The following is an 18555-nucleotide window of genomic DNA, read 5'->3' on the forward strand; positions in this document are numbered from 1 at the left end:
GCTTCCAGATACTGTCTGTATTTCTCTCTCTGCCCCTTCCCCACTTGTGTTCTGTCTTTGTCTTTTTCAAAAATTAATGTACCTAAAAGCATTTTCAATCAGGCATTTCTTGGATGGCTCTTTTCACTTTCATTCTTGAAGAAGCAGGCATCTGTCTCGTCCATTGTTCTTTTGTTATCTTTGGCATGCATGGGTGACGACATATACGACATTTCCCCAGCCAGCATCGGGGATGTGCAGCATTTCTTCTACCAGCCGGACACCTCTCATACACTGTAACACTGCATTCCTCTAGCACATCCCACATGCTCCCGGAAACTGGACTATAACTGTGGACGGTAGCACTGTCCCATAGTCTTCTGATAGTATTTCAGGAGGCTCTTCATTCACATCTTTGGTTACCTGAGTGTCTTCTGACATCTTCTCTCATTTTTCCACTAGGCCGCTGCTACGACGCCCAGCCGGGAGCCCAAAGCAAAGAGGGATTCAGGAGCAGCCCAGCTACCGCTTGGTTCCCACAAAATGGTCACCTTGGAACTCTTTATGGAAGAGGAGAAAACACCACCACCACCACCACCACTGTTTCATAACCCTGCACTGAATGTGGACACAACAACCAACCACCCCCAAAAGGAAACTCTGGCAGGGTACATGTATCAAACCTATGGCATTGGTCAGGTATTTTGGATCAGTAAGTGAGGTTGTACTTTTGACTGGTAAGTGTACATCTAAATCCCTCGGAGGGGATTTTCTTCTCCGAGGTCACTCCAACCTGAATTGTTGGCCCATGGGGACATGTGTTGTCCCTATTGGTTGTATTGATGTAGTCTCTTTGGGCCAGTGAAGTAAAGCTCCATAGGGTCTTGTCCTTTTCCCACCTCTTCATGGGAAGGTCCATTTCACTGATTGGAAGAGACAGTAAAACCCTTGTGTGGCCATTCATATGAGTCACTATTTATGGAACAAGTGATTGTGCTCCTTTGCACGGTCAGGAGACCACTGCCATTTCACGAATGTCCCTGGGCAGGCAGGGCCTCTAAAACTAGAAATGCGAGAGGTTATTTTACTGTTAAATAGGTGGGGTTTGTATTCACTGACTTCCTTTTCTTTTCATCTTTCCTTGATTGCCTATCTGTGTTTGGTCAACAATTGGTTTGATATTGACTTTACAGTTAGGTTATGTTTATCTTATTGTTAACTATCCATGGTTATCCACTCTGATAGAAGCTTATGCAAGTACAAATATTTCTTGTTGCACATACTAGCATTATTGCTTCTATTGTGAAGTTCACCCAGTCTTAACTTAGGAGTTGGTTGTCTATTTTTGATACTCAGATCTTAAGATCATATACCAGTGCCTGAGCCCTACTACAAATGTTCATTGCCGCATCACTAACAGTGATTCGCCTACAGTACGTGAATCATATTTTTTGACCTTCAAGGACAGGCTTGATACCCTCACATCGGCAATGCAGGGGTCTGACACTTGCAGCCCTTCTGTGGCCATGTAGATACGTCACGCCTGTGCCCCTTCCTGGGCCCTGTAGGGGCGAGCCACCTGTGCCCCTTCATGGTCTATGTAGGGGTGTGCCACCATCACACATGTATGCCACACATGGCCACTATAGTGTTTGTACTAGCTGTGGTTTCCAGGACCCACCTGGGGTCTCCGGACATATGCCCATGGATAACAGGGAGCTTCTGTAGTCACGTTCCTCTGCATTACATCTCCCCACAAGACCCTTATCTCCAGATAAATATTACAAGATCAGGAGCCACTTTTTGTGTGCTTTCTTGTTAGTGGAAACATCTTGCCTTTGCTTAGCACAGCCACTTTGCCCTCTCCACCATCTCCTGGAGGTTCCCTTACCCTTGCACTGCTCTTCACTCACTGCTTTTGGGTGTGCTGTCTGCCTCCTGTCATAGTCCTGCACCAATGGTAATTTGTACCATGAGCGGTCGCAGGAAACCGCTTGGAACTGGGACTCTGGGACTGGACTGCTCTTCCAGTAGAAGACATACAAGTAGCTTCCTTTATGGCAGAATTGGATACTGGTCATTGGTGGTAAGAGGTGATTTCACATTTGCTCACTTTACCACTAGTGCTGATGCGGAGTGATGGAGGACAGCACGCTGGAGTATTGCAGGTGGAATTGTCACTGTGGCCATGGGGGCAGTTACAGACCCTGTCCAGGGTCAGTTTTGGGTGTCTGGAGTATACGCAGGAAATAGGAGAGGTTGAAAGCAAGAGAAAAACACCAGAAAACATATGACTTCATGAGGTGAGTATCTTGTGTTTGTTGCCAAGAGAAGCAGCTCCCCCTGTGTGAGGAAAATAGTCTTATCCCACCCCCAGGACCCCTAGAGAAAAGGTTTCAGTGGCTGCACCTAAGACAATACTGTCATGACCGAGAGCAGTGGTCTTCAGGCTCCACATCTACCGTCTGTGTTTACTTCCTGGAAAATAGCGGGATTCCAGTGTACTCCAAACGGAGGTGTGGGATCAGGTCCACGCATGATCAGGTGCCCATGCAGGGGAGTTGCGGGGTATTACCACTTCGCACTGGTAGGAGATGGGGGGACGAGTATGGGAGTGAGTTTAAAGAGTATTACACCAAAGAGGGTGACATACGATAGGCCAGACATGGATACACGGTTCTTCCTGCAGGAAATGTAATTCATTGTGTTGCCTGGAGAACTGGGAATGGTCATAATAATGACTCAATGGCTGCCTGCAGTCAACTGGGTTGAAATGCCAGAGCTTCCCTGACTTTCTCAGGGAAGGAAGACTCCAGAGTCCGAGGGAGATGGGAATGGGGACCTGTTGTGTGCACACCTGCTCTTTTACCACAAACTTGGTGTCTTATGAGAACAAAATCATGTTCTCTCACAGTTCTGGAGGCCAGGAACCCAAAATTTGCTTCACTGAGACTTAGGTGTCAGTAGGGCTGTACTCCCTCTGGAGGCCCCAGGGCTCCAGGGTACAGTGTATCCCTTCCCTCTGCTAACTCCTGGTGGCCACCAACCTCCCTTGGCTTGTGACCACATAACCGCAGTCTGTCTCCATGGGCACAGTGCCTCGTCTTTTGTCAAGTCTCCCATTGCCTCTCTAAGGATGCTCATGATTCCATCTAGGGCTCACTCAGACAACTCAGAACTCAAGATCCTTAACTAGATCCCATCTATGGGAGTTAGACTCCAGGTATTAGGACTTGCTTTCTTTGAGGTCCATTGCCCAGCCTAGTACAACGTGTCCTTCCATAGGGAGACAGCCAAACCGTGCTATCCCCATGTGGTGGGGTGCTCACCAGTGAGCTTTGCCAGGGCACGCACTGCTGACAGACACTGCAGCAGGACTGAATCTCCGGAGAATTATGCTCAGAGGGAAAAAGCGAATCCTAAGAAGATCACATGCTTTTCGATTCCATTTGTATAATATTCTCGATATGACAAAATCATAGCAATGCAGAATGGATGAGGGATTGCCAGGCATCATAGAGGTGATGGGTGCAGGAAGGAGGTGGGAATGTCTGCTGTAAGAGCACAACATGGGAGTCCCTATGGAGGGCTCGATGCTCTGTTTCTCGTGTGCATCAGTATTGAAATGCTGGCCATGATCTTGTTCTACAGGCTGAGAGAACGTAGGGCATATTTATCATGTTTCCCAATCACAGACCGTCCCAGCAACCTCACAGCCGCCCACCTTGCTACATCTATCCCCACAACTCTGGCTGGTGTCCCGTTGCCACAGTTCAGTCATGTTCCTAAGGGAGGAAGCCATCTCTTGCCAATACTCCTCCCACACCGCTTCCCTCTCTCTTGCACACTGGGGGTTTCCTCAGGACCTGGCCATCTTGTGCACCCACAGCTGTTTCTCCCAGCCCAGAGGGAGCAATCACTTCCCATCCAGCACCGCCTGTTTTGTCTTCCTACGCCAAGAATTACATGAGCTGGTGCCTGCAGACCTTCCTTCATTGTCTCTGTCAGCTGAGTCTGAGTGGGCTTCCTCTCCCACTCGTCCCTAATTCTCATCTCATTAATAAATGACACATCGCTGAAGCTCACAGTGAAGTCTCAACCCCCAGTATGTTGACTACGTGGCACCATTTTACAGACACATATGATTACTCCCTTTCTTTAAAAATTACTTCCTTTCTCCTCCCACCATCCGGGCGCTGCTCACCAGTGTCTGTGTTGGTTGGTCCTCATCTTCTTCCTCCCCCCCCCCATCTGCTTTCCGCCCGTCCTTACTCTGGGGTGACCTCCCCCAGCCTCAGGCTTCTGTATACCAGCAGCTGGAGCCTCCGAGTCATTATGCCCTGCCCCCAGCTCTTCATGTCTCCAGACGCCTGACTCCCAACTGTGTACCACACAGGTGCTACCCTCCCCAGCCTCTGCCACCTCCCTGAGGCCTCTCCTCTTCCCCTCCCCTTGTTTACTGGGATGCAGCCACACTGACCCCTTCTTGCTCCCTGAGCATGTCAGGCATGTACTCCTGCTTCAGGTCTTTGCACTCACTTTGCCTCTCTTTGTCCGGAATGTTCTCCCACATGCCAACATGACATACCCCATCATTTTCGTCATATCTGCTCTGACATCACCTGCCCAGTGGAGTCTCTTCTAGCTCTCTATCTAAAACTGAAAACTGCTCCTTCTCCGACCTGAACACCCAATATCCCTTCCCTGCATTCTTTCTCTTCCTGGCCCTTGGCATCATCTGTTTTTCTTACTTGATTGCTGTCTGTCACCTGCTTCAGTCCCTGCCAGAATGTCGGCTCCATGGGGTCCAAGACCAAACTAGCTTTGTTTAGGGCTGTTTCCTTAGGGCCCTAGAACAGTGACTGACTCCTGCAAAAGCTCAAACACCATTCACTGAGTGAGTAAATGTTGGGATTTTGTCTTAATTTGCTGAGTCTGCCATCACAAAGTACCACAGACTGGGTGGCTTAAGCAACAGAAATTGATTTATTTATTTTCTCACATTTTAGATCAAGGTGTGGCCAGGGTGGGTCTGCTCTCTCCCTGACTGGTGAACGACCACATTCCCACTGTCTTCAGGTGGTCTTCCTTCTGTGTGTGTAGGTGCCCACTCTCTTCCTATAGGACACCAGTTATCAGAGTAGGGTCCCTCCGCCAAATGAGCTCATTCAACCTCCACTTTACCTTTCAAGATCTGGTATCCATGTATAATCACATGGGTAGTTAGGACTTCAACGTGTGGATTTTGGGGGCAAATCCATTCCATAACAGGTTTCTGTCTGTTGTACCTAGTAACTACCTACATGTTTTTTTTTTTCCTTTATGCCCTTGTCCCCATTATTTGCTCACACAGTGCTAATCCCAGTTTGCCCTTAGCCCAAGTTATAACTGTTTATTTATTTGTATAGGCTTGAGTCTTCCCTCTACCTCTATAGTCCAAGTTCGTGGATGGCACTGGAATTACATCCTTAGCATGCGCATCATAACCTCCAGGTGAGGTAAGTATGATTAGTCTCATTTCTAAAATCTACAATCTGAAGCTTAAAAGAGAGTAGGTCATGTTTCTGAGATCACAGTACTAGTAAGTGCTGTCCTTTTGATAACTTTGTTCTCGTGGGCTCCAAAGCCCACTTTCTTTCATCTACCACACTGTCCCCAAGATGAACAGGGAAAAGCTATACTTCAGCCTGATATATTATAAGCAATGGTACCTGTATGGCTGGTGTCACATTTCAGGAAATGGGATTAAGTTTAGAATCTGAGTAATGATACCCACAGGTTGAATTTCAATGTCACATCCTTTTATTTATTTATTTTTTTTACTGCTGCAATTTCTGTTATCCTTAATGATTTTCTAAATGTATTCTTCCCTTTGCAAAATTTAGCAACTAAGGATAGTAAGAGTTTGTTTCCTTTGTAAGAGGTCAGAATTATACAATGAATTCATAATGTCAAGGCAATAGCTGTTATTTTATCCTAAAATATAGAGGAAAGGGTCATTGCCTTTATTCTAAGAGTTTACCATGTGTTCTTGATAACATGCCTGAATTCTATTGGTGAAAACCTGTCGTAGACTTTGAAAGTCAGTTATTTATAGTTAAGAGAGTATCGTTCTCTCTTTGGGTGCCGCTGATTGTTTGAAATAGATCTTAGGATTTTTTTCTCCATAGATTTTATATTTGAGAATGAGCTTTGTTTTAAAAAGTATGTTATAGGGGCGCCTGGGTGGCGCAGTCGGTTAAGCGTCCGACTTCAGCCAGGTCATGATCTCGCGGTCCGTGAGTTCGAGCCCCACGTCGGGCTCTGGGCTGATGGCTCAGAGCCTGGAGCCTGTTTCCGATTCTGTGTCTCCCTCTCTCTCTGCCCCTCCCCCGTTCATGCTCTGTCTCTCTCTGTCCCAAAAATAAATAAACGTTGAAAAAAAAATTTAAAAAGTATGTTATATATGCATTCATGCAAGCTGTGCAATCATTAAATTGGCAGGAAAGCAGCTGTTAGTAGTTGTCATTTGGACATGTAGATGGAAATGCTATAGGTCATCGTGTGACTCCTTACACGTGTTGAATTCTGGTTTCATTTGGCATTTCCAAACCATTGCCCTGAGCTTATGGATGTTGATCAAGTGGCCATGTAATGGTTGTTTTAAATTCGTATCAGGGGTGTAGAGATGATTCTTACATTGTGTATGAGGAAGCTGTTGGTTTTCTGCTTCTATGTCTGTGTAGCTCCTAAAAAATAGAAGACTGGGGTATCTTATTGACATTAATTTTGTTCAAAGTAAATGCACCTTGTGAATTTGCTAAAGGCTTAGACAATAGTCAATACTTTTGGAGTCTGATACTAATTTGTGAGTTTAAAATAGGTCTAGGGACATCTGTGTGGCTCAGTTGGTTAAGCGTCTGACTTCAGCTCAGGTCATGATCTCACTGCTCATGACTTGGAGCTTTGTGTTGGGCTCTTTGCTGGCAGCTGGGAGCCTGGAGCCTGAAGCCTGTTTCAGATTCTGTGTCTCCCTCTCTCTGCTCCTCCCCGGCTCATTCTCTGTCTCTCTCTCTTTCAAATATAAACTAAAACATAGAAATTAGGTCTAGAATAAATCTGTAGACAGTAATATACTTATAATGACTGCTGATTAAAACAAAGAAATAGCCTGAATCTCCAAGCATAAATTACTGTTGTTTCCCTAGGAACCCATTATATATCAGGTTGAGGATAAGCTGGATAATAGCATTAATCTTTTAGTAACTTGGAAGAGATAAGCATACTATGTTGGCTATATATAGGGTATATATAAGGGTATATGTATAGGGTATATATATAAGGTTTGGTATATATCATTGTGGTAGACCTATTTTCTTTAATGATCAAAAAATTAATTTGAGGTCTCTTATTTGGGTATTCAGCATTAAGATAAGTAACTCAAGGCAAATGAATTAAGACCATTTTAGAACTCAGGTGGACTTAAAGAGCCAGAGACTGGAGTCATGATAAAGATAGTTTGAACATTCCAGCAATAAAAAAAATTATAGCTCCTGGATGGCAGTCATCATATTGGAGGAGAGTTTCTGGGGTTCCCTACACAAATGGTACATGATTTTGAGTCAAGAATACAGCCTTACTGACTGTACTTTTACCGAAATGATGGCTCAGATACCAAAAATGTTGTCTGTTGGAATTGTCAGTTGCAAAACTTATATCCTTTCAGTTTTTGGCTTGATTAATTTACTAAAGAGAAAAAAATGTTTCCCTCTTTCGGAAGCATAATCTCATTTGTATTTAGAATTATCATTAAACATAGTATTTCTAAAAATAGTTAATAAATTGGAAGTCAACATACATTTACTTGTGAAGTTATCAAATGGAAAACTTTTCCCAAAGCAGTTATTTTACATTTTATAGGAAAACTAATCTTTTATGTCATTACTGCATTTATGTTATATCCTATTCACTTTTGTTTCATGCTATTTGTGTGTGTGTGTGTGTGTGTGTGTGTGTGTGTGTGTGCGCGTGCGTGTGTGTGACTAAGTGAAATGTGCAATATTTGGTCATTTAAAAAGTTTCACTAATTTAGGCAAAGTCAGCCAGAAACAAATGCAATACATTATGTCCATTGTAATCAAGCAGACTTTTAATCGTGTGTAATAGTTGATTTATCTCAAATGAATTTTCTTTCCTCTTTTCTTTTTATCAAGCCAAGTCATAGGAGAATATTTTCTTTCTGCTAACCTTGAAGCAGGGCAAGAGCAGATTTGTGTCAGAGCACATTGTCTGTATTTATGAGAAACTAGGGAAATTAAGAAATCCACTTAGTTACAAAGCTTAGTGGGGACTCATGACTGACTTGGAGTTTTCAACAATATTCTGTTGGGATGTGTTTTATTTACTGGGTTAGTTTTTTTTAATTTTTACTTAATTTTTAAAATTTACATCCAAATTAGTTAGCATAACGTGCAAAAATGATCTCAGGAGTAGATTCCTTAATGCCCCTTACCCATTTAGCACATCACCCCTCCCACAGTCCCTCCAATAACCCTCTGTTTTTTCTCCACATTTAAGAGTTTCTTATGTTTTTGTCCCCCTCCCTATTTTTGTATTTTTTTTGCTTCCCTTTCCTTATGTTCACCTGTTTTGTATCTTAAAGTCCTCATATGAGTGAGATCCTATGATATTTATCTTTCTCTGACTAATTTCGCTTAGAATAATACCCTCTAGTTCCATCCACGTAGTTTTAAATAGCAAGAATTCATTCTTTTTGATTGCTGAGTAATACTCCATGGTGTGTGTGTGTGTGTGTGTGTGTGTGTGTGTGTGTGTGTGTGTATACACACACACACACACATGTATATGTACCACATCTTCTTTATCCATTCATCCATCGATGGACATTTGGGCTTTTTCCATACTAGCTATTGTTGATAGTGCTGCTATAAACTTTGGGCTTCATGTGTCCCTTCAAAATAGCATATCTGTATCCCTTGGATAAATAACTAGTAGTGCAACCTCTGGGTTGTAAGGTAGTCCTCTTTTTCATTTTTTGAGGAACCTACATACTGTTTTCCAGAGTGGCTACACCAGTTTGCATTCCCACCAGCAGTGCGTGCAAGAGTTCCTCTTTCTCCACCTGCTTGCCAACATCTGTTGTTGACTGAGTTGTTAACGTTAGCCATTCTCAGAGGGATGAGGGGGTGTCTCAGTGTGGTTTTGGTTTGTGTTTCCCTGATGATGAGTGATGTTGAGCATTTTTTCATGTGTCAGTTGGCCATCTGGATGTCGTCCTTGGAGAAGTGTTTGCTCATGTCTTTGCCCATTCCTTCACTGGATTACTTGTCTTTTGGGTGTTTAGTTTGATAAGTTCTTTATAGATTTTGGATACTAATCCTTTATCTCATATGTCATTTGCAAACATCTTCTCCCATTCTGTTGGTTGCCTTTTAGTTTTGCTGATTGTTTCCTTCTCTGTGCAGAAGCTTTTTACTTTGATGAGGTCCTAATAGTTCATTTTTGCTTTTGTTTCCCTTGCCTCCGGAGACGTGTTGAGTAAGAACTTGTGGAAGCCAATATCAAAGAGGTTTTTGCCTGCTTTCTCCTTGAGGATTTTGAAGGCTTCCTATCTTACATTTAGGTCTTTCATCCATTTTGAGTGTCTTTTTGTGTGAGAAAGTTGTCCAGGCTCATTCTTCTGCCTGTCGCTGCCCAGTTTTCCCACCAGTCTTGCTGAGGAGACTGTCTTTATTCCATTGGATATTCTTTCCTTCCTTGTCAGAGATTGGTTGGCCATACGTCTGTGGGTCCACATCTGTGTTCATATTCTCTTCCATTGATCTGAGTGTCTGTTCTTGTGCCAGGACCATACCGTCTTCATGATTTCAGCTTTGTAATACAACTTGATGTCCTGGATTTTGATGCCTCCTACTTTGGTTTTCTTTTTCAAGATTGCTTTGGCTATTCAGGGTCTTTTCTGGTTCCATACAAATTGTAGGATTGTTGTACCTCTGTGAAGAATGCTGGTGTTATTTTGATAGGTATTGCATTGAATATGTAGATTTCTCTGGGTGCTATTGACATTTTAACAGTATTTGTTCTTCCTATCCAGGAGCATGGAATATTTTTCTTTTTTGTGTGTTTGTCATCTTCAATTTCTTTCATAAGCTTTCTATAGATTTCAGTGTATAGAATTTTCACCTCTTTGGTTAGATTTATTCCTAGGTATTGTATGGTTTTTGGTGCAATTGTAAATGGGATCGATTCCGTGATTTCTCTTTCTGTCGCTTCATTGTTGGTGTATAGGAATGCAACTGATTTCTGTGCATTGATTTTATATCCTGCCACTTTGCTGAATTCATGGATCATTTATAGCAGTTTTTTGGTGGTATCTTTTGGGTTTTCCACATAGAGTTTTATGCCATCTACGAAGAGTGAACGTTTGAGCTTCACCTGGCTTATTTGGATGCCTTTTATTTCTTTGTGTTGTCTGATTGCCGAGGCTAAGACTTCCAATGTTATGTTGAATAACAGTGGTGAGAATGGACATCCTTGTCTTGTTCCTGGCCTTAGGAGGAAAGCTCTCAGTTTTTCCCCATTAAGGATGATATTAGGGTTGGGTCTTTCATATATGGCTTTTATGATCTCAAGATATGATCCTTCTATCCCTACTTTCTTGAGGGTTTTCATCAAGAGAGGATGCTATATTTTGTCAAATGTTTTCTCTGCATCTATTGAGAGGATCATGTGGTTCTTGTCCTTTCTTTTATTGAGGTGATGAATCACATTGATTGTTTTACGCATATTGAACCAGTCTTGCATTCCAGGTATAAAACCCACTTCGTTGTGGTGAATAAAGTTTAAATGTATTGTTGGATCTGGTTGGCTAATATCTTGTGGAAGATTTTTCCATTCATGTTCATCATGAAAATTGGTCTATACTTCTCCTTTTTAGTGGGATCTTTGTCTGGTTTTAAAGTCTTTTTTTTCTCAACGTTTTTTTTATTTATTTTTGGGACAGAGAGAGACAGAGCATGAACGGGGGAGGGGCAGAGAGAGAGGGAGACGCAGAATCGGAAACAGGCTCCAGGCTCTGAGCCATCAGCCCAGAGCCTGACGTGGGGCTTGAACTCACGGACCGTGAGATCGTGACCTGGCTGAAGTCGGACGCTTAACCGACTGCGCCACCCAGGCGCCCCTCTTTGTCTGGTTTTAGAATCCAGGTAATGCTGGCTTTATAGGAAAAGTTTGGAAGTTTTCCTTCCATTTCTGTTTTTGGGACAGCTTCAAGAGCATAGGTGTTAACTCTCCCTTAAATGTTTGGTAGAAATCCCCTGGAAAGCCATCTGGCCCTGGACTCTTGTTTTTTGGGAGATTTTTGATTTCTAATTCAATTTCTTTTCTGGTTATGGGTCTGTTCAAATTTTCTATTTCTTCCTGCTTCAGTTTTGGTATATTATATATTTCTAGGAATTTGTCCACTTCTTCCAGATTGCCCATTTTATTGGCATATAATTGCGGATAATATTCTCTTATTATTGTTTGTATTTCTGCTGTGTTGGTTGTGATCTCTCCTCTTTCATTCTTGATTTTATTTATTTGGGTCCTTTTCTGTTTCTTTTTGATCCAACTGGCTAGTGGTTTATCAATTTTATTAATTATTTCAAAGAACCAGCTTCTGGTTTCATTGATCTCTTCTGCTGTTTTTTTGCTTTATTTTGTTTTGTGGGGTTTTGTTGTTGTTTTTTTTTGTTTTTGTTTTCAGTTTCAATAGCATTGATTTTTTTAAAAATTTTTTTTTCAACATTTATTTATTTTTGGGACAGAGAGAGACAGAGCATGAATGGGGGAGGGGCAGAGAGAGAGGGAGACACAGAATCGGAAACAGGCTCCAGGCTCTGAGCCATCAGCCCAGAGCCCGACACGGGGCTCGAACTCACGGACCGCGAGATCGTGACCTGGCTGAAGTCGGACGCTTAACCGACTGCGCCACCCAGGCACCCCATCAATAGCATTGATTTTTGATGTAATCTTTATCATTTCTTCTATTCTGCTGGTTTTGGTTTTTATTTGTTGTTCTTTTTCCAGCTCTTTAAGATATAAGGTTAGGTTGTGTATCTGAGACCCTTTTTCCCTCTTTAGGAAGTCCTGGATTGTTATAAACTTCCTCTGATGACTACCTTTGCTGCATCCCAGAGATTTTGGGCTGTAGTGGTATCATTTTCATTGGCTTTCATATACTTTTTAATTTCTTCTTTAACTTCTTGGTTTGCCCATTCATTCTTTTTTTTAAATTTTATTTTTTAAAATTTACATCCAAATTAGTTAGCATAGAGTGCAACAATTATTTCATGAGTAGATTCTTTAGTGCCCCTTACCCATTTAGTTCATCCCCCCTTCCCACAAACCCTCCAGTAACCCTCTGTTTGTTCTCCATATTTATGAGTCGCTTCTATTTTGTCCCCCTCCCTGTTTTTATTTTATTTTTGTTTCCCTTCCCTTATGTTCATCTGTTTTGTCTCTTAAAGTCCTCATATGAGTAAAGTCATATGATTTTTGACTTTCTCTGACTGACTAATTTCACTTAGCGTACTACCCTCCAGTTCCATCCACATAGTTGCAAATGGCAAAATTTCATTCTTTTTGATTGCCGAGTAATACACCATTGTGTATATATACCACATCTTCTTTATCCATTCATCCATCAATGGATATTTGTGCTCTTTCCATACTTTGGCTATTGTTGATAGTACTGCTATAAACATGGAGGGTGCATGTGTCCCTTTGAACATCTGTATCCCTTGGATAAATGCCTAGTAGTGCAACTGCTGGGTCTTAGGGTAGTTCTGTTTTTTTTTTTTTTTGGGTCTTAGGGTAGTTCTGTTTTTTTTTTTTTTTTGAGGAACCTACATACTGCTTTCCAGAGTGGCTGCACCAGCTTCCATTCCACCACTCATTCTTTAGTAGGATGTTCTTTAGTCTCCAAGTGTTTGTTATCTTTCCAAATTTTTTCTTGTGGTTGATTTTGAGTTTCATAGCATTGTGGTCTGAAAATACGCATGGTATGATCTCGATCTTTTGTACTTGTTGAGGGCTGATTTGTGTTCCAGTATGTGATCAATTATGCAGAACATTCCATATGCCTTAGAGAAGAATGTATATTCTGCTGCTTTAGGATGAAATGTTCTGAATATATCTGTTAAGTCCATCTGGTCCAGCATCTCACTGAAAGCCATTGTTTGTTGATTTTCTGTTTAAATGATCTTTCCACTGCTATAAGTGGGGTGTTGAAGTCCCATACTATTATGGTTTTATTATCAATGAGCTTGTTTATATTTGTGATTAATCGATTTATTTTTTTGGGTACTCTCACATTTGGAGCATAAATGTTTACAATTGTTAAGTCTTCTTGGTGGATAGACCCCCTTAATTATGATACAACAGCCTTCTTCGTCTCTTGTTAGAGTCTTTATTTTAATGCCTAGATTGTCTGATATGAGTATGGCTACTCCGGCTTTCTTTGTTGACCATTAGCATGATAGATGGTTCTCCATCCCCTTACTTTCAATCTGAAGGTGTCTTTAGGTCTAATGTGGGTTAATTGTAAACAGCATATAGATGGATCTTGTTTTTTTTTTCCCCACTCTGCTACTCTGTGTCCTTTGATTGGAACATTTAGTCCATTGACGTTTAGAGTGAGTACTCGAAGATATAAGCTTATTGCCATTATGTGTCTTGTAGAGTTAGAGTTTGTGGTGATGTTTTCTTGTCCTTTCCAGTCTTTGGTGCTTTGGTCTTTTTTTTTTCTTTTTTTTAATCTTTTCTCCCCTCAGAGAGGCACCCTGAAAATTCTTTGAGGGCTTGTTTAGTGGCCACAAACTCCTTTAAATTTTGTTTGTGTGGGAAACTTTTAATCTCTCCTTCTATTTTGAATGACAGACTTGCTGGATAAGGAATTCCTGGCTGCATATTTTTCTTATTCAGCACATTGAATATATCTTTACACTCCTTTCTGGCCTGCCAAGTTTCTGTGGATAGGTCTGCTGCAAACCTGGTCTGTCTTCCCTTGTAGGTTAAGGACTTTTTTCCCTTGCTGCTTTCATGATTCTTTCCTTGCCTGAGTATTTTATGAATATGAATATGAATATGATATACCTTTTACTGGTCGGTTTTTGTTGAATCTTATGGGAGTCCTCTGTGCTTCCTGGGTTTTGATGTCTGTGCCTTTTCCCAGGTAAGGAAAGTTATCCGCTATGATTTGCTGACATAACCCTTCTACCCCTTTTTCTCTCCCTTCATCTTCTGGGAACCCTATGATTCTGATGTTGTTCTTTTTAATGAGTCACTGATTTCTCTAATTTTTAAATCATGCTCTTTTGCCTTAGTGTACCTCTTTTTTTCTGCTTCAGTATTCTCCATAAATTTGTCCTGTCTATTGCTGATTTCCTGCTCTGCCTTATCCATCCTTGCCGCTGTGGCGTTCATTCGAGATTGCATCTCAGTTATAGCATTTTTTGTTTCATCCCGACTAGCTTTTACTTCTTTTATCTCCGCAGAGAGGGATTCTAACCTATTCTCACCCCCAGCTGGTATTCTTATTATATCGGGAATCTAAATTCTGGGTCAGACATCTTGCTTGTTCCTGTGTTGATTATGTTGCTGGCTGTCATTTGTTCCTGCTGTTTCTTTTAGGGTGAATTCCTGTTTCGTCATTTTGAAGGAAGAAAAGGAATTAGTAAGGTAAAAAAGTAAAATTAAAAAATTAAAAACAACACCCCCCCCCATGCACACACACACAAATCAAATAAATGATGCTAGATCCTAGGTGTGTTTTGGTCTGGCTATTAAAAAGAGCTTGATACATTAGATCAAAAGTGGGGTGAAAAAGGAAAACGTTTGAAAATTTGAGAAAATAAATACAAGGAAATGGAATAAAATGAAATGAGGGATGTAACATAGAATTTGAAGAAAAACTACAAAAAAATTTAAAAAAATAGCAGAAAAAATACAGAAAAACATTTTAATAAAAATTGACAATAAAAATAGTTTTCTCTTTCTATATTCAAGAAAAATAAAAGAAATTAAAAAAAAGAAAATTGAATAGATGGACCAGCGAACAGACTGAAATATGATTGAAATTACATTGCTTTCCCCTAGAAGTCAATCTATGAAGCACTTTGTAGTCCATAAACTAAGCAGGCGGAGAGATTTGTGGTGTTCCTGAACAGTGAGTTTGGCCCAGTCAGGCGTGGCTTAGTGTAACGGCTCTGTTCTCCACTAGATGGTGCTGCTTATATTACTGGGGTGGAGTGCTGTAGTGCTTTGTGGTGTGTATGCACATGCAAGGGAATGGTGAAAATGGTGTCACTCAACTACCCAGTCTCTAGTATCAGAACTCTGTGCTCTCTCCGACCAGCAATCGCACACCCATCCTTTGTCTGGTTTCTGTCTACTCCCCACCTTAACACTGTCCATGACCAAGCCTTCAAGTTTCCAAGAGCCACCTCCCTGTTGAGTTTTATCTAACATGCGGCTGTGTTTCCCAACCCCTCACTTCTGAGGGACTGTGGCTTTGACCTGCTCAGATCCTCTGGGGGAGGGTCTCACTGATCAATTCCCTGGTTCCAGCCTCACCCAGGACCATGCTGCTACCAATGCTGAGAACTGAGGCTGGGTGCCAGCCTGCTGCAGAAAAAGTTTACCTGATCTTGTAGCAGTGGCATTTCAGGGATTATGGCAAATCACAACACACATCTGGTCCCAGACTTCATCCGCAATGACCTTGTTCCAGCACCAGCGAATGTGGTTTTTCGCTGGGGTCTGCTGGGACCAGTTGGCTCCACAGTCTCTACCAAATGTTCTTCCAGCAGTGGAACCACTTCTCCCTGGGTGGCCCAAGGACCTCCCGGGCCCCACTCTGCTCCTGGGGGTTCGCATTCCCACCAGAACACTGCCAGGTATTGAGCTGTGGAGGTTCAGACTCTGTACTCCCCCTGTTTATAGAGTCGTAATGGAATTTAAGTCCCCTCCTTTCTCCCTTTATAGTTTAGTCCCTGCAACTGTTTCTGACTTTCCACTTTCTCTCTGGCTGCTTTTGAGGGGGCTGCTTTTCCCATACTGTCCCCCTACCTCTGTCCTCTCTCCACAAGCAAAATCAGCTCCCAGCCCTCTGTGGCTTCTCTCTCCCTTGTTCACCTGTCTGTGCTGTGTATCTACGGAGTTCTGTGGTTCAGGTTAAGCGGATCATTGTGTTAATCTTCAAAGAAGTTTTCTAGGTGTGCAGGATGGTTCAGTGTTGATCTGGCGGTATTTCATGAATGTGAGATGCCAAAAAAACCTTCCATGCTATTCTGCCATCTTGGCTTCTCCCCTATTGGGTTAGGTTTATAGAGCAAAATATATCTATTTTTTGGTCCTAAGAATGAGTTTGAGATACCAAAGACCTCATATCTTCACTAAAGTCTTTTAGCCCATCATGTTCTTACCGACCAGAATTTTGTCAATGGCAAGCCCAATTAAATTATGCCATTGCCCTGCTTGACAAGCAGGATTAGCTTCCCTTTATCTTGTAGGTTGGAGGGCAAAATCCTTAATAGGGTTTTTAAAAAAATTTTTTTTCAACGTTTATTTATTTATTTTTGGGACAGAGAGAGACAGAGCATGAACGGGGGAGGGGCAGAGAGAGAGGGAGACACAGAATCGGAAACAGGCTCCAGGCTCTGAGCCATCAGCCCAGGGCCTGACGCGGGGCTTGAACTCACGGACCGCGAGATCGTGACCTGGCTGAAGTCGGACGCTTAACCGACTGCGCCACCCAGGCGCCCCCTTAATAGGGTTTTTATACTGTTCAACAAACCTTCCAACTCTTCACTCTCACCTCCTCTTTCCCTGTCTTTTCCAGCTGCTTGGTCTCATTGAAATTCCTAAGTGCTAATATTAAACAGGTGGTGGTGCCGCCCTGCCATCCTACTGTGTTTCTCTGGTCTGCTCACCTACATGACTGCTCCATAGCTTTCATTCACTCCTCCAATCTCTAATACATAATTCTTTTTTGAAAAAATTTTTAGTGTTTATTCATTTTTTTTGAGAGAGAGAGAGAGTGCAAGCAGGAGAGGGTCAAAGAGAGAGGAAGACACAGGATTTGAAGCAGACTCCAGGCTCTGGGCTGTCAGCTCAGAACCCGACACAGGGTTTGAACCCACGGACCGTGAGATCATGACCTGAGCCAAAGTCAGTCTCTTAACCAACTGAGCCACCCAGATGCCCCTCTGAGACATCAGTTTTAATCATTTGTCTCAGTTGATTCCTTTGTTCTCTATTCCATTGAAAAAGCAGAAGTAGTTAGGATATATGTCTTGTTGCTCCTAGAGAGGAATTGTCCATACTCCTGCCCGAGGCCAGCCCCTACAGCCTTACATTAGATCCGTTAGATTCACGACCTTCAATTTCTTCCCCCTTCCTTAGGATGTTGGCAGCTCTCACCTCCTTCTCATGGTCAATTTTCCCCTGTTGACTGCATCATCCCCCAAAGCATATAAACATGTTGTTCCTTTTCCCCTAAGAAAAATATTCCTCTCCTGATACCATTGGTCATTCTTAGATACCATTCCATGTTTCTGTTCCCCTTTCTCTGCCGAAACCAGAGATACATTCATTTTTTCCAGTTTCTCTCATCCATGACCGCTAGAAGCTACTCAAATTAGGCTTCTTTTTTTAAATATCACCAAAGACCTCCATATTGCTAAGTCCCTTGGGCAATACTAGACTTCTTTCTTTATTCTTAGTCTTCATCTTACTTGACCTATCAATATTTAGATCCATGCAAATGTTCACTGTTAGGGACTGAATGTTTATGTCCTACCCTAAATTTATATGTTAAAACTCTCCTCCCCAATATGATGGTATTAGGAGGTGGGACGTTTGGGAAGTAATTAGGATTAGATGTGGTCATGAGGATGATGTCCTTAGGGATGGGATTAGTGCTCTTGTAATGAGTCATGAGAGAGCCTGCCTCCTTTCTCTGCTTCTGCCACATGAGGATGAAAAGAGAAATCCGCACCCCAGAAGACAGCTCTCACCAGAACCTGACCAACATGCTCCTTGATCTTGGACTCGTAGACTCCAGAACTTTGAGAAGTAAGTTTGTATTGTTTATAAACCACCCATGTGTGGTATTTCTGTTATATTAATCAGAACTGACTAACATACTCTCCTTGATACAGCTTCATCACTTGGCTTGCAATATACCACATCGATCAAGTCTCTTCTTCCTCAGTATTTTCTTTGCTGGTTCCTGTTGTCTCCCCAAACCCTAAATATGGGAGGCTCCCTGTCTCAATTCTTACATCTCTTCTTTTCACTGTTATCACTCTCCTAAATACCTTTTCCCGTGATGACCCTCAAATTTAAATCACCAGCCCAGACCTCCCCCTGAACTCCCATCTCCTATTTCTCCACTTGATGCCCTTGCTTGTATATCTAACAAACGTCTCAAATACATTATAATGAAAACCAAAATCATGATCCTTTTACAACCTTCTCATTCTACAGTCCTCTTCCCATAGTAAATATAAATTGTGGGGCACCTGGGTGGCT

At 42.1% G+C, this 18555-nt stretch overlaps 1 long non-coding RNA gene across 1 annotated transcript; it reads left to right on the forward strand.

The window, feature by feature from the left end:
• Positions 1 to 450: 450 nt before the first annotated feature.
• LOC125158948 (uncharacterized) lies at positions 451 to 18096 on the forward strand. The gene is made up of 3 exons (XR_007149591.1): positions 451 to 2282; positions 5388 to 5477; positions 17999 to 18096. It is a non-coding gene; the product is annotated as an uncharacterized LOC125158948 (long non-coding RNA).
• The last annotated feature ends 459 nt before the right edge of the window (positions 18097 to 18555 follow it).

This window comes from Prionailurus viverrinus, unplaced genomic scaffold (genome assembly GCF_022837055.1).
Source record: "Prionailurus viverrinus isolate Anna unplaced genomic scaffold, UM_Priviv_1.0 scaffold_40, whole genome shotgun sequence".
Lineage (NCBI taxonomy): Eukaryota > Metazoa > Chordata > Mammalia > Carnivora > Felidae > Prionailurus > Prionailurus viverrinus.